Below are 11,984 nucleotides of genomic sequence, written 5' to 3' on the forward strand. Positions count from 1 at the left end.
CCGTGCAACTGTCTGTTTCTCAGAGTGTAATCTAGCTAAGAAAACTCTTATTTAATTATTCCTGCACCCGTGCAACTGTCTGTTTCTCAGAGTGTAATCTAGCTAAGAAAACTCTAATTTAATTATTCCTACACCCGTGCAGCAACTGTCTGTTTCTCAGAGTGTAATCTAGCTAAGAAAACATTTATTGACGTTTTACGAATTTTATCTTAAATAACAAGAAGGATTCTTTCACCTTCAGTTTTATCTCATTTTCTCTCTCTCCTTCTTTCTTTTTCTTTTCCTCTTCCTTTTTTTATCCCCTTTTTCCATATCTCTGTCAGGCCTTCTAACATTACCACCACTAAGGTGCTCATATAAACTTGCAAATATTTTTGATTTAAACATTACAATGACAAATATGTCATAATGAAGCGAATCTAAAAAGCAAAAATAAATAAAAAACAAATGAAAAAAAGGGATTTTTGCTATAGCTTATGATTATTTATATTTAAAGTAAATTAATCATAATTTTTGAAATGATAAAAACATATCAACAAAAAAGAAATTATGCTTGTTCTTGAAAGTATCGCCAAGTATAACTATAGGACATACTGACATATCTTAGTTATGGAGAAGCTGCACTTTAGGTAATATTATTTTAGGTTAATTATTTTTTCAATTTATTTGCAGTTTTCTTGGAACATGCTGGGTCGATCTCCCAAGGGACCTGAATGCGACACGATATTTGCTAAAGTGATGCTTGCAAAGGGGGGGGGGGGGGGGGGCAGGAGTTATGGTAGTAGGGTCAGAGGGCAGAAAAAGGATGTTTCTTAAAACAGATTAAAAAGTAAAAATATCATTTTAAAGAAGAGCTGCTTCGTGGTAAGGTCTGCCTTCTCCTTTTTACCCCTTAATGGTTTCTCATTCCCCCGGTGAATCGCTGTGCACGCCACTGTACTTATCCTATCCTTATACTTAAGTAACAGGATGTCTGTGTGACTGTGTATCTGTGTGTCTGTGTGTTTGTACCGAGGGATCTCGCTAACCGCTGAGCCGATCGGGTTCTCCTTAACAGGGTAGCTTCTCATAGGTCCCGGGAAAGTTTATAACTATTTTTTTTTTACTTTTTCTTTAAAAATTTAAAATAAGAAATTGGGTTATTAAATTTGACTCTCTCCTCCTCAAGTGCCCCTAGAGGCCTCTTGGGGCGTAGCCGCTAGTAATATATAAAGCAGTAAGGTTTTTTTTCTTCTGAAATTTGAAGACATATATTGAACAGATTAAGTTCTCAAGTTTAGGGAAGCATTACTGATGTCGCAGTGTAGTTCTAAGCTATTTATTAAAAACTTTAATCTTGGAATGGTTTTAGACTATAGTTCTGCTACATCCCTAACCCAAGACGATAAAAGTGAAGTGGCTAGTATTAAAAACGATATGTAATATAAAAGTTCTATATTTGATATATTATATAATTATATATATTTTCTGTCCTTTCATCTCAATTACTTTGCTTTAATTAACACAAATGTGACTCTTCCACTTTTTAGAGAAGGAATTATACTAGGGTTTGGCAGCCGAATTTAACCGTCCGTACAATTTTAAATGAACCGCTGCCGAGCCATAGATTTAATCTTTGATTTAAGTTTAGGAGAATTGGAGGGTGAAGATTAATTTTACACTCCTTGTAAGTTGTTTGTTTCATATAAAGCTACAAGTAGGCCTAAAAATCTTTTTTTAAACAATGATCCCTTCCCTCTTGTTTATAATCTAATGGTCCTATTTGCTTGGCAAAGCTTTTGGTATTGTTGTTGAATTCTTGATGGATTTCGTCATACAAAATACTAATAAGACAAAAAAAATAATTAATAGCAGACTATTTCCTTACAAATATCATAAAATATCAGCTGTTTATGCTCTTTAAAACTTTAAAAAAGTAAAATAATTAATTTTATTTCCATAAAACCCCAAAAACCAAATTGAAGAAAAATGGGCGAAGATTACCCCAAACCTTGAAAATCCCTCTCAATATTAATGGCTTGGCCTTGTATAACCATAGGTGCAATGAACTTTTACCTTACTAAAGTGACCTCGCCACAACATATAACAAAGAAAACGTCATTTAACTTATTTTTTATAAATTAAGACTTGAATTTTTAATAAAAATCTAAAAGAATATGCGATTTTTAAGAAATCGGAGAAATAAAGAAATTATAACAAAGAAGAAAAAAAGCTTCAATATATTTTTTAAAAGCTGTTGTATGTATTTTAAGTCTGGTATTAGCCGGCCCCCAAAAATAATGGGTGAGCACGCAAAGAAAATGGTTAGAAAGCGCGCGCGCTTGCTCAAGTGAAGACCAAATCTTACTTGCGTCACCCTGTGGTAGCTATATGTACGTGTACGTTGGTCCTATATGTGGTCCTTTTCAAAAATAAAGGATAAATAATTAAGTTAAAAATAACTCTATTTGATACTTTAAACTTTAAAGAAAAGATTACTTATATGTACAAAAAATCTATGAATTACTCGACCATTGACATTGAAAAGTGCTTATAATTACTTGCTTGCACATCCCTTTATCCGTGGGTTCTACTTGCATTAGGAAGAAAGCCACAACGTGAGCGCAAAAATGGCGCGTAGCTTTTTTACTAGCATAATGGTTAGTCTCGCCGTGTGTGTGTGTGGAGAAATAAAACTGGTTTACACATGCTTTCCTCCCCCCCCCCCCCTTGGTTAATGGTTTCTAAAATGGTTCTTCTTGCGTTTTACTCCATGCATGTGTCGCTTATGTATGGTGTGCCAACACCTCCACATTTTATCATATTTACAAAGTTATTCATATTCGTAAAATAAACAACAGCAAAGGATATAGCATATACGTTGATTTTTGGACAAGGGTAATTTGTTATAAATTTTGGTTGCTAACATGGACATCTCTAATTAATCAGTTAGTTCATCCAGTATAGGGGAATGGGTTGGGGTAATAAAAATATTAGTTTAATAACATGATTCATTTGGCGACAATGATAACACACCGTCGCTCCAATCCCCCCTTTCTCCCCCAATTTTCACATTACGTCTACGCTGCTTTTTAACAACCATTTTTCTACGCGCGCACAGACAAACACACACACACACAAGCACGCACAGGCCAGAAAAACTGCTATCACGAAAAGCTGCCGCTTCATGCCTGGATTTTTATGTAACCGTCGAAAATTTAAGACCATTATGGACGATAATGATTAATTTTACTTTAAAAATTTGGTTGACAGCCGCTACAATAAATTTCTTAAATATTACATTTAAATAAATGATTTATTAATGTATCTAAAAATCAGAGCTTAATGATTTTGGTTAAGTAACAAAATATAAAATCAAGTTTTTTATTGTTAAGCTGCATGTGACCTAACAAGTAAATTTAAGTACCTTAAAAAAAAAAAGCTTTTATCCACTTAGGAGGTGTCAGTCAATTCTTGATCGTTGATTTAGGTCTGATAGAACCAATGAATCAATTTTAAACATTGAATTATGCTTCCTGCTACGATGAGGTAGAAGCTTATATGATTGTTGTCATCCTTGTTTTAAATCTAATAAAAAGTACGTACAAATAATTGTAATAAGATATCATATTGATAATAAAAAAATATATTAAAAAACATTAGAATATTAACAAGTCATTTTTTTCCTATTTTTTTATTTGTCGTCAATTAAAGATTCGATGCGGAACGAAAAGTAGTATCATGTTTTTTTTCTCTATCTTTCTATCCCAAAAAAATGTTTCCCTATTTTTTCTTTCTTTCCCCAATTTTATATTTCTCGGCGCTGCTTCAGGTATTACGCAACCATGTAAATTTTTGTCATGTCCCTCTATATGATTTTCAAATTTTCATAATATGCAAAAATAACAAAAAAAATGTTGGAATATTTACTTATAGCGAGCAATATTCAAGATTTATGGAAACTACATGCTAAAGTGTGCATGGGGTCGGTTGGTCTGTAATTTCGTAATGCAACACGCGGTAAAATGGTTATACAGAATTTATCTTTTTCATGGTAAAATGGTTTCATAAATATGTTTTTCTATATGAGATAACCAGGGACGTCCAAGTTTTTATTTTGAGGGGGTAAACGCCCTTTTACCCCGACCCTTGGAGCTAAGAAAATGAAATGTTGTCAAAATAATAACACTTGTTTTAGCAAAGTTACATATATCCTTAAAAAAGAAAATATAATTGAAAAATAAAATAAATTAACCTAAAAAAGTTGAAACATTTTTTCAGCATTTTTCACGAAAATGACAGTTAATTCAGAATCGTACACCCAAAAGGCAAACAAGTGTGGTGTGCCTTCACTTGCGCATATTAACACATGCGCATATTCTGTTTAATATTTGCAAAATTACACAATCCTTAAAGAAAAGCAACAGGATATGTGTTTGTTTAACTGTCCCAAAGGATCTTGCTAGCCGCTAAACCTATATGGTTCTCTTTTTTTTTTATAGTGTAGCTTCAAAGGCCCTTGAAAGGGTACCACCACCGTCCCAAGAAAAAATCGCCCCCACCTCAAGTGCCCCTTGAGGTATTGTATTTATCATAATTGTGGGTGTACATCAATTTTTCGTCAATTGTCTTATTCCTTAAGAGGACTGGGTTCTAAATAAGGGGGGGGGGGGTTTAATGCAACCATCTCGTAATCAGTGATTAAATGGCACTTAGAATTCGAATTTCGATCTGAACTTTTGCATGAGTAATCCTTAGTAGGTCTATTTTCCCTAAATTGAACAAAAAGTTGGAAAAGTAACGGCTGGCGGCTCAGCCGTTTAGCCGTTTTTTGCCTATTTTCAGGGTAAATTCATCATCAATTACGTAGGAATCAACTTTTTGAAACATATTTTTGGTTTAATTCATGTTGAATGATAGCAATAACCATTTTTAAAACTTCTAGTACCTACAGCTACTGTCTAAAACCGTTTGATAGCGTTTTGGAGTTGAAAAGAGTATTATGTGAAGATAGGTTTCGTGACTAATTCACACTACAGATATCCAAGATATGGCAAAACGGCTGAGCCGCCAGCCGTTAGCCGTTACTTTTCCAACTTTTTGTTCGATTTAGGGAAAATAGACCTACCAAGGATTACTCATGCAAAAGTTCAGATCGAAATTCGAATTCTAAGTGCCATTTAATCACTGATTACGAGATGTTTGCATTAAACCCCCCCCCCCTTTATACGGAAGCGCTTTCACACTAACAAATACACATTCAAGAGCATTCAAGGCAAATTAATAAAGACCAGGGACAACTAGAATAATGCTTCTCTGAAATTAATAAAGGCCAGGGACAACTAGAATAATACTTCTCTGAAAATTAATAAAGGCCAGGGACAACTAGAATAATACTTCTCTGAAAATTAATAAAGGCCAGGGACAACTAGAATAATGCTTCTCTGAAATTAATAAAGGCCAGGGACAACTAGAATAATACTTCTCTGAAAATTAATAAAGGCCAGGGACAACTAGAATAATACTTCTCTGAAAATTAATAAAGGCCAGGGACAACTAGAATAATGCTTCTCTAAAAATTAATAAAGGCCAGGGACAACTAGAATAATGCTTCTCTGAAAATTAATAAAGGCCAGGGACAACTAGAATAATACTTCTCTGAAAATTAATAAAGGACAGGGACAACTAGAATAATACTTCTCTGAAAATTAATAAAGGCCAGGGACAACTAGAATAATACTTCTCTGAAAATTAATAAAGGCCAGGGACAACTAGAAGAATGCTTCTCTGAAAATTAATAAAGGCCAGGGACAACTAGAATAATACTTCTCTGAAAATTAATAAAGGCCAGGGACAACTAGAATAATGCTTCTCTGAAAATTAATAAAGGCCAGGGACAACTAGAATAATGCTTCTCTGGAAATTAATAAAGGCCAGGGACAACTAGAATAATGCTTCTCTGAAAATTAATAAAGGCCAGGGACAACTAGAATAATACTTCTCTGAAAATTAATAAAGGCCAGGGACAACTAGAATAATACTTCTCTGAAAATTAATAAAGGCCAGGGACAACTAGAATAATACTTCTCTGAAAATTAATAAAGGCCAGGGACAACTAGAATAATACTTCTCTGAAAATTAATAAAGGCCAGGGACAACTAGAATAATGCTTCTCTGAAAATTAATAAAGGCCAGGGACAACTAGAATAATACTTCTCTGAAAATTAATAAAGGCCAGGGACAACTAGAATAATACTTCTCTGAAAATTAATAAAGGCCAGGGACAACTAGAATAATGCTTCTCTGAAAATTAATAAAGGCCGGGGACAACTAGAATAATACTTCTCTGATAATTAATAAAGGCCAGGGACAACTAGAATAATACTTCTCTGAAAATTAATAAAGGCCAGGGACAACTAGAATAATGCTTCTCTGGAAATTAATAAAGGCCAGGGACAACTAGAATAATGCTTCTCTGGAAATTAATAAAGGCCAGGGACAACTAGAATAATGCTTCTCTGGAAATTAAGGAAATTTGAAGGAAAAAAGACATAATGATGAATTTACCCCATTATCTATTTTTGGTAATCTTGGATTTTGTTTTTAAGAGATTTTTGGGGTTCATCTACAATTAATTTCCTTTCCCTGTAGCTTAAAACCTGCCCCGTATTATATATAAATATTGTAGAAATCTTACAGATATAACTACATCATACATGTATCGACAATAATAGTATGCAGGATACCCTACCCTGTCCCTAGAAAAGGCCAAAAAAATAAGAATGCGACTGTCTTCTATCTACCTATCCCTCCCCTCCCCGCCTCTAGGACACCCCGCCCTGTCCCACCCAATGTCCTCAGCCCGTAATACAAAAAAATCTCGGTTCTTTAGGGAAAAGAAAAAAATAATAGGAAATATGTCATGCATGCATGTGTGTGTGTGTGTGTGTGTGTGTGTGTGGGTGTGTGTTAGCATGAATGGGGATAAGGATACTTTTGTCAAACATCAAACATAACACACAAAAAAAAACAGATGGATTTACATGAAACTTCCTGAAAAGCATATATAAATGGGACTATTAAGAAAATACCTATAGGGTATCTTTTCCTTGTGATTTAGAACCAATAGTTTTTTAATAAGTAATACATCAATTTAGTTTTAATAAAGATACGGTAACAATATCCTGTGTTTAACCTTACCGCAATTTTTTTTTCTCATAATGTTATTCCGTGTTTTAAAATATGTAAAGTAAATGCAATGAATCGGGGCGGGGCGAGGTAACACGCTATTTTCTGTGTGTGTGAGTGTGTGTGTGTATACCTGTGTAAGGGCCGGGCACCGCGCTAGCCTACCGGTCGACACATACATTTTTGTGTGTGCGTGAAGCGTTTGTGTGAGTGAAATTACGCGTGCCTTACCTAACCTATTATTCTATAGTCCTATTATTATATTCAGAAAGTGTCCCAACTTTGACGTGGGTTCTTGACCGCAAAAAAAGTTATAACTTTGTTCAAATCTAAGTAGAAAAACTATCTAAATGTTCGAAGATTTTGTTTAATGGTAAAAATAAATTAAAACATACATAATTAATACCTATGCTGTTTTCATATTGCTGATTTTTATCCAGGAGAAAATACGCTTTAACCCACACCCGTGTGTTAGGTGTAGTAAGGTCTACCCCACCTAAATACTCCCATAGGAGCGTGGCATGCACGACATACAGACACACACACACATACATACACACACACATATACACACACACTCGCATACCTGAACGTAAAACGAGGAAAATTTGTGCTATATGGAATTTCTACAGTTATTCCATACATAGCTATCACAGTAAATTTTAAGTACTTGCTAGAAATATGTAATATTATTAATACAGCACAAAATAACGTTAGAACCCGGGTCAGCTATGCTCTCTAGGGTTTGTAGGATACTTGTTCTAATTTTAGATAAATAGAAAGATAGTTATTTGGGGTAGGTTAGGTTAAGTTAGGCTTATAAGCCTAGAAATATTAACATATCAATTTAATGGTTTGTGTTGACTATACATAAAAGTACATATATCAATTCGACATGATTTTTAAAATAACTCTACGTCGACATTGTTTCCAATAATAGTAAAAACGTTATATTTTTAACCTTCTATTCTAATTATTAGAAATGTCCTTAGTATTTAAAACTAATTGAAATAACGAATTGACAAACGGACATTGTAAATTATATGGCTAACACTCAAGGATCTAAAGGGATAAGAATAGGACGATAAATCTATTAAATCCCCAATAATGATACACAAAATTATCCCTTCTATAGATTGAAATTAATGCATGAAACGATTAGACACTCAACTTAATGAACCAACCAAAAAAATAAGTAAAAGTCCCCAAAGTTGTCAAGCCAACGAATAAAAGGAAACGGTATATAAGACATTGGGGACTAGTGTAATAAACAGTCTAAAGTCCCCAGCTTGCCTGCTAACGCTATAAAATTGTAATTTGTATGTATTTGAAATATATAAATTGTCCTTATCTAAGTTTAATTGATGTCATTTTAGTTGGATACGTGTTCCACAACTTTAAAGTGCACTTGGATTTCATATTGGGAGCGTATCTACTCTATATTTATGGCTAAAAAAATGGATCAAACGTCGTACTGGCAGCCTCAAAAAGACACAGGTGTAAATTTAATATTAGCATAGTCAGCAGGCAAACTTACCAGCAGCTGCCATCAATGCGCAGCTGCATTAAAGCAGCTAATTAAAAAAGGACGGCTGCGAACCGCCAACGTTTTCATCCTTTTTTCTTATTTACAAGCAGTTAAAGGCGTATTAAATAATGCCTTAGAAAAAATGTATGTATATTAGGTATAAGTATAAAATTACAAAAAAAAGCTAATATATGTGTCTGTCTACATCGGTTATACCTATACATGTAAACAAGGATGACAACATCAATAAGTAGCAAAGCGCACATGAGACATGGAGAAACAGACAAAATAAATCAGCAGTATAACTTTAATAGCAACCAGCAAAAACATTTCCAATTGCGTTGTAAAATGAACGGACAGGCAGACAAAGTAAATTATAGAGTAGCTTCGCTTCTAGGAATGCAGTTATAAAATACGTGTGTGTAGGTGTATATAATTTTCTCTATATCACGCACTAAACAAAATCACAATAAAAAATTCCTACCTTTCAAACTGTCAGGCCAAAAAAAAACTCGAGAAAATAATCTAAAAATCACGCAAGAACCGCCGAAATAAGATCACTCGCCAAAAGGGCCTTTTTAGGGGCTTGTGAATTTGTCTTAATTAATAATTTCACGTTTTTTTATATTGTCAAAATCACACTTTAATTAAGTCTGAATTAACTTATTAAGACACTTTGTTAAAATTGTTAATACGTATACACTAAAGTTCACTTCAATAAATATAATGTTTCACGTCGCGTTCAACCTCCCCTTTCGTTCTTCCTATCGAAGTAAAACTCAACGACAACAGAAAACCTAACTCTTCCTTCCTTCACTATAATAATGTGTTCACCAAACACTCACACACCACCAGACAGCGTGTGTGTGTGTGTGTGTCGTGTATTAAACAAGAACGCTTATGCTTGTGTGTAGCTTTGCTTCGCTGTGTTCGTTCGTGTTGTATTAGTAAGTTTTTCTTCTTCTCTCTCTCCTTCCCCTTCCCCTTGGAGCCTTACAGTTGCCTTTTCCACAGGTCCTATCTGTCTCTCTCCCCCTTCTCTTTTTATCTCTCTCTCTCTGATCCTCTTTCGTCCGGGACATTTGCGGCCAAAGATGAAAATTTTTAGAGAAACTGGGAGGGAGAGGAACGAATATGAGATTAGGCTCTGAAAGGGAAGGTAAGGGGGAGAAAGGGTGAGACAGGAAGAAGAGTATAGGAGGGTATACGTAATAGTAAGTGTGTTGATACATCTACAACAGATAAAAATTGATAGTTGCTGTTCTGTCATCTTAAAAATTTTGTTTTCAAAATCATTTATTAGCTCATTGTAATATTGTGATGACAAAAAAGGAAAATCTCTATAAGGTGGGATATAACAGTAAACATATTTAATTTAAGTTTGAAAATTAAATTTCAATAATTCTATTATTCTATTATATAAAGTACTATAATTCAAAGTAGAACGATGTCTGTCTGTCCGTCTGTCCGTCTGTCTGTCCGTCTGAAGCTTAAGATCTCAGTAACCACTAAACCAATTGGGCTCTACTCTTCAGGGAATATACCTACTGGTCCTGTGATGGTTTTAAGCTATTTTCTTGGGGGGTGGGACACCCGCAACCCCCCCAAAAATGAAAAATACCCCCACCCAAAAAAAAAATTTTTTTTTTACTTTTTCTTTTTAAATCTAAAATACGAAAAATTAGGTTGATCAAACCTCTTGGGGCATAGCCCCTAGAGGCTAGGGGCGAAGCCGCTAGTTCTATTATATAAAGTAATAAGATTTTTTTGTCTGTACCGAAGGTTCTCGCTAACTGCTGAAAATATATGGTTCACCTTTTCAGGGTAGCTTCTTATAGGCCCTTGGAAGGTTTATAACTATTTTGGGGGAGGGAAACACCCACTCCTAAGAAAAATGACCACTAGAAAAACTTCTCCCCCTCCCTCCAAACTAAAATTAAAAATAGGTGTGTGGGGGGGGGGGGCGAAGGTAAAATCTCCTCCCTAGAGGCCTCGAGGGGCGTAGCCGCTAGTGGTAAATAAACTATATAGCCTTTTCCTATTACAAATAGGGTTAGAAATTGGTATAATCCTCTTGGTTTTTTTTCCCAAATTTGAAATTTTTTATACCAATAATGACCATTGCAGCGGCTCTCGGACCCTGGCCTGTCTAGCCGCAGCGCTCGGCCTCTTAGCCTGTCTCGATCTAGACGCGGTTGCTCGGCCCCTTTTGTCATATAACCTAACCTAACCTAAAAATTGTAAAAAAAAAGAGTTAATGAATCCGGGGAATGGGCTATAGATATTTTCAAATTAAGAAATTAAGTTTATAACGCCAGAAAAGTAGTCATTTGTAGAAATTCAAGGCACTTTTTAGGCTTAGGTATTTTTAAACTATTGAACAAAATAAAATTTTACTAAATTTATCGGTTGTTAATTTGTCAGCGCTCGATTACAACAACGAAAATAACGAGAAAACGCGCGGAAGAGTCGAAAGGGGTTTTGCCTTCCCCTAGCCGTCACCTATACCTCCTTATTTACGCGAATGGGGAAGAGAAATTCTGGGCGTGTTAGGGCTAGGCAAAGGGTGTGAGGGGTCAAGAGCATGTTGAAGCAGCGTGGCGGGGATGGGGGGGAAGAAGGCAGATGTAAGTATTATATCCTAGCTAGGAGGGAAGGAAGGTGTGCATTGCTCAATGCTATATACTATGCTTTGCTTCAGTGGAAAAATAGGAAACTTTGGGAGATCAAGGTGAAAGGCGCCTCGAGGAAGAGAGGAGAGAACAAGAAGAAGATATTGTACCGGTGGGGAGGAAAGGGGGAGAATATACGTGTTTAGATGGGTTGGAATTCAAAGGATGGTGGGGAGTATTTATAAATGGACAATAAGAGTAGCGTTTGGAGGTAGTTAGGTGGGATGGGTGGGTTGTTGGGCAGAGTGTGACGGGCCGGGTTATTTCAATACTTTGGGACAATAATAATGTATGTGTAACGATTACGTTGTAATTGTTCCAACTAAAAAAAACGCCTTAAACCTAAATTTTCAACAGTGCCCATGTTTAAAGATTTTTTTTAAAATAATCTAGGAATTTCCTGAAAAATTGACTGTGGACAGATGCCGATAGCAGACATACACACAATTATCTTACCACTTTAAAACAAAGCTTTTCTATAGTTTAGGGCGGTCCGTATTGTAAAGGATAGCTTTTATAATTAATCTAAGCATGTTAGAATTGTCCTAACTCAACCAAGGCAAGATGAATCCTGTACATCAAATAATTTTAAAACTGTAGCAACTCTATCTATAATA

The 11,984-nt window shown here is 35.1% G+C and overlaps 1 protein-coding gene across 1 annotated transcript in view; it reads right to left on the reverse strand.

Moving 5' to 3' along the window:
• The window catches only part of LOC145334272 (uncharacterized), a 53,888-nt gene extending 44,267 nt beyond the window's left edge, over window positions 1–9,621 (reverse strand). The window contains exon 1 of the mRNA XM_080179681.1: window positions 9,180–9,621. The gene's annotated coding sequence lies outside the window, so the exon portion shown is untranslated. The remainder of the gene's footprint in view (window positions 1–9,179) is intronic.
• Between the last annotated feature and the right edge of the window lie 2,363 nt (window positions 9,622–11,984).

This window comes from Acartia tonsa, chromosome 2 (assembly GCF_053477335.1).
Source record: "Acartia tonsa isolate MP-2025a chromosome 2, ASM5347733v1, whole genome shotgun sequence".
Classification (NCBI taxonomy): Eukaryota; Metazoa; Arthropoda; class Copepoda; order Calanoida; family Acartiidae; genus Acartia; species Acartia tonsa.